This window comes from Saccostrea cucullata, unplaced genomic scaffold (genome assembly GCF_032062105.1).
Source record: "Saccostrea cucullata isolate Sc308-1 unplaced genomic scaffold, CSIRO_AGI_Scuc_v1 ctg14703, whole genome shotgun sequence".
Classification (NCBI taxonomy): domain Eukaryota; kingdom Metazoa; phylum Mollusca; class Bivalvia; order Ostreida; family Ostreidae; genus Saccostrea; species Saccostrea cuccullata.
The window spans coordinates 9,348-14,527 of record NW_026918507.1 but is presented as its reverse complement, the minus strand read 5'-3'; the positions used below and the strand labels follow the sequence as shown (position 1 = coordinate 14,527).

The 5,180-nt window shown below is 32.9% G+C and overlaps 1 long non-coding RNA gene across 1 annotated transcript; it reads right to left on the bottom strand.

Moving 5' to 3' along the window:
* Positions 1–1,934: 1,934 nt before the first annotated feature.
* LOC134267331 (uncharacterized) lies at positions 1,935–4,368 on the bottom strand. Its single transcript, XR_009992134.1, has 3 exons — positions 4,290–4,368; positions 3,193–3,330; positions 1,935–2,039 (listed from the first exon to the last, which is right to left on the bottom strand). It is a non-coding gene; the product is annotated as an uncharacterized LOC134267331 (long non-coding RNA).
* Between the last annotated feature and the right edge of the window lie 812 nt (positions 4,369–5,180).

Below are 5,180 nucleotides of genomic sequence, written 5' to 3'. Positions count from 1 at the left end.
CTGGAATACTTTGGTTATCCAGGTTATGGACATCGCAATAAGTCAAAACTTCACTCTTTGGAGGTATCCCCAGATCTCCACACAATGTTACTCGGAAGCAACCAATTTTTCCCTTGTATTGACAAGCAACTGACTTTCTTATTTGACCAAAATTCAGCAAACAACTCTCTAGGTCTAGTGAACATTTCTGAGCTCTTAGGAAATCTAAACCTAATATTCCGTCAACACTTAAATCGGCAACTACCATAGCATGTTCAAAGACCATACCCTGTATGGAAAACTTCATTTCTTGTGTACCATACACTTTCAATGGTGTACCATCTGCTATTAAGATATCTGTGCTTAATTGTTTTAGTGGCTTGTTCGACAAAGCATTGGCTATCATGCCCTTAGACACAATGGAAACTGTTGCTCCTGTATCATTCAGTCCGCTCATCACATTTTCAGGCGAGGTGTATGGCTGCCAAATGTCTATGACTTGTATGTATTTTACATGACGCTCAACTAAAGGTGTTGAGTGCCTATCCCTTGTCAATTCAAATTCTAATCTATTTATTTCCTCTTCGAGAAATGATATTTCAGTTTCAATCAAATCATTTGCGCAAGACCCCATGTCAAACAATTTACCTTTGGCATGCAATAAAATCAAATGTAGAATGTAAAACAATAAAATTAGTCAGCATAACAAAACAAGGAAGCACACACCGCTGCCACCAAATAATGTAATGTGTAATTGAGTTCGTAACGCTTACCTTGTTTAATAATGATAAAATGACAAACAATTTTTCTCAATCACTGATTAGATTTATATTTTTTTTATTAGGTATCCCTGCCTTGGGTAAAAATCAGAAAAGAATCAAATACAACTAGCTAACTATAGCGAAGGTAAACATTGTACATTGCCAAGGCTACTTAACATCATAAAAAAGCGGAGTTGTGTTGTTTTAACTTTGGGCACACTTTCTAAGACATAACTCAGGTGAGTTAAAACTTTGAGTTAAACTAAAATTTGAGTTGAGTAAAATAAAACGTTAGTGGCACCGGGGCCTGATCTTAGGGAAGGGTTGGTTACTATGGCCTATCAAATTTTTACATGAATGTGTATATAGAAAGAAATCATTCTGACTACAGAAAAGCGAAAGCGGTATTCAGTCACATTTATATGGGAACAACCTGGGGAACATGTGCAGCTAAACTGTACATTCAAATTTGAACCATCTTTCACACCCTAGGGGTAGGATAACGATATAATGGACAATCAAAAAAGTACACAACAATGCATCGTAAAATCTTTTTAAAAGCCATATTCTTCAGTACCGATAAAAAGTTATATGACCTGCTGGGGAAAGGCTTTGGAACCAATTACTAATAAATTCTGCGCAAGTAAACTAGCATTATAAAAATCTTTTCAAACACAAAAGCCAGGATTAGTCATAAATGATAACATTTTATAGCAGAATTTTGATGAAGGGTATGATTAAATTTGTTTAAATTATGACCCCAGGGTTAAGGTGAGGAGGCCATCGTGGGCAATCAAACATTTATACAGAAGAAAAACTTTTCAAGACCAGCAAGGTCATGATCAGTCATCTTTAAAAAAGTCTTCACAGGTTGTACATGTTTAAGTTTATTCAATTTACATGATTGTATGACCCAGAGAGGTAGGTTTAAGCCAAATTGGGTAATCAGAATACATGGGAAAAGGATAAAATCCTAGACCAGGAATACTTTGATTATTGTTTCAAGGAAACACCCTGAAGTTGTGTAGCTTCAAGTTTTGTTAGTTCAAAGCATAAATAAGTCTTAGAATGGTGATCATATTTTTATAAAGAAAAAAGAACATTAAGAAAAAAGAATCTGGATTGGTAATATTTATTTTGGTGAGAGTTGTGACCCATGGAACTTTTATAGAATCTGTAAATTTGTTGTATAACTAAAGTGAAAAAAAAACAAACAAAAGATTGCGGTGATTCGTTGCTTTTATTTTAATAATTCTTCATCGGAAACCCATCAGAGGACGCTTCAATACCATCCTTGATCTACAAAAAGAAAACAAAGTCTTTCAAACAATAATTTTATACACAACTATTTCAAATTCTCTGCTAATTTGACAACATACATGTCGTAGGATGAAAATGCAATACTGATTGATTGTACATTGTTTAACGCCAATTTTTCAGCCATGTTTCGGCGGAAGACAATAGAATTTCGAGAAAAAGGAGAGGGACATGTTATGGGATCATTATTTCACCAATCGAGGATAAGCACGATAATACATGGTTTTCCTTTGACGTATTATGCCTCGGAGTAATTCCCCTTGACCGCCATCTTGTATGGCAAATGAGTAAAGTTTCCTCTTTGGGCAATCAATTTTAAACATGCATTCCAGAAATATAGGGGAAAAAATATTTACAATTTTGAAATTAAGAATTAAAAGAGGCCTTAAAAAGGTTTATCCTGAGGAAAACAATTTACATTTACCTCAGTGCCTAAAATAATAAAAATTGAACTTGGTTGAATAATGAAGAATCTGGTAATGTTGACCAACAGCATGGCGTCCATAGGGAAACAACTCTTGCTTAAATCACTTCAATGGTTAACCATTTATACGATGACGTTCCCGCAAATATCTAACATAATTGGTGCAACTGCATCTTGGTGGTTCCTAATAACCCAAGTGGACTTTTTAAGGCACATTATAGCACTGTGTTTTTAAAGTCAATTTATAGGTGGTTCCAGTGTTTTCTTCTCGTTCCCCCTCTCTTTTTTTATAAATACTAGTTTTACACATGTTAGTTCTTTTCATAGAGTTAAACTTTTTAAAAAGATACAAAATTCCGTTTTAAAATCGTAGAGCCATAACCCAGAGATAATTTGTATAAAAAACGTATAAAAAAATAACATTTTGTAAAGAGCGGAAAAAACACTATCCAGCCATAATTCAATACATATTACAACAAATCAAAACACTATATACATGTAGGGTAAAAATATTTGCCTTTCCTAAAACAAAACAACCATATTCATCAATATAATGCGTATAAATCATGTGTTGCATCATTGAAAATTTAAACTTACCAGATTCTTGCCGAATCCAAATTAGAAGGCCCTCGTTCTGTAAATAAAGTGAAATGTTTTTTTTTTATGTTAAGACGAGGTGAAGGGAGAAAAAGTTGAGAAAAAACAACTCACAGTGCACTCTCTTGCAGCAAACTCCGTAATATTTGCTGACGGGAATGCAGGTTTCATACCAACCATGGCACTTCCAGTAAGGTGGACTGCAAATTCCACTTTGCAGACTTCCCTTTGGACATTGTTGATATCGAAATGCTGTAAAAGAAGTAAAAATTTCAGGTTGAGAATTACGATCATTTCAAAAAGAAATTGATTCGTAATTTTTTGAACAACTCAGGCATGCCTTGGGGTTCACATTTGAGAAAATATTTTTAACGAGACAGTTTATGTTAAGTCGTAAATTCCAATGAGTTATTACTCAAATCAGAGGAACCGCTAATTTTTTTAATTTTTTTTTTTGGGGGGGGGGGTTAATTCTGTGAATGCTACGGATCTATGCTTAATTCATTAATCATGTATGTAAGGTAAAACAATTTTAGAAAAAGTGATCTACAATATTCCAGAGTACTAGTATGTCCACAGAGCTTTGTTTATTACCAGATATTATTGCGTGTCATGAAATTGTTCAAAATGCTGATAGAAATAATACCTGTTGAAATACAATAAATAATTTTATTGTTTGAGAAAAAAAAATAAAGGAAGTTTTCAGAATATTTTGTATTGTTGGTCATTGACCACTTTGGAACAGTTATGTGAATTTGCAGCTTATAAGGAAGAAATGGCGTCAACAACCCACTTTATTTTTGTTTTTCAATGATAATATAGAATTTCAATGATACTATAGAATTTCTATACATATTTATTTCGTTTTGTTTCAGAGAATTTATAAAAATTGTTTTAATAAATTTACCATATTTTGAAACTATTATATCACCGATCTTTTTCATATGTACTGCGTAGATACGTAAACCTAAATTTTTTTACGTCTTGTTTTGTTTTAGAGAATTTAAAATTATTTTTAACAAATTTACCATATTTAAAAACTATATCACCAATCTTTTTCATATGCACTGCGAGGATGCGACACTTTTAAATCTAGAATCGGAGTGAGAAGTCTAATTGTAAGTATTGAACCTTTATCCTACGTGTAGAACAGCACCAGAAATACAATTTCTAATCTTTACAAAAAAATATTGCTAAAAAGTTCTACTTACCATCAACTGAAAATGCCAGACAACAAGCAAGGAGCAGAAAAGCTAAAGCCTTGGTTGCCATGTCGGTTTCAATGGGTTTCTCCTGGAACACAGAAAAGGATGCCAGGGACAATTGAAACCCCGTATTTATATGAAGTTTTCAATTTTTCTGTCCAATCAGTCGCATGTATTATGTAAAAACCGACCGGCTTGATTATGTCAAATTTTAATAATTATCCACTGGAATGATTAATCAAATTTAATTTGTTGTCAAGGTTTTTCTTAGAAAATCTCTTAAAGTATGTTATTTTTTTATGACATGAACACTTGCATATACATGACAAGTGATCTTTTTCCCTTTTAATTTATCAGGTTGTATTAATTTTATATAAATAAGATATTACATATTGGTACAGTAATAGGATAAAAAAAATCAATATTTGTACCATGCTCACAATCCTTTTAATATATATGACGTATTAAAACTAGTAATATAACTTCATATATTTTAATTATTACCTTATCGCACTAGTTCAACAATGTTTACTTTGATAAATTAATGACCAAGTAACAAATGTCCCAAAACTATTGGTGATGTCAGAAAATGGTTTCAAGCGACTCAGTGGTAATGTTCGGACAGATACAGGAAAACTTGAGTTTGTTTCCATTACCGATGATATCTTAAATGGTTGTGATGTCCAAGGACTTTTTAGCAGTCGTTTCTCTACGTTCCTCCGATCTAAATTTACATCAACTAGTTCATTTTTGGTAAAAAGTGCATCTTTTAATTTCTTCGCTTTTTTTTTTTCGAGTTTAAGTACTCGCTCGGAAATATTTAACACAAACGCCGTTTGAACTGATGTCACTTACAAGTATATCACCTACAACGGATGCGTCGATTTGGACCCAGAT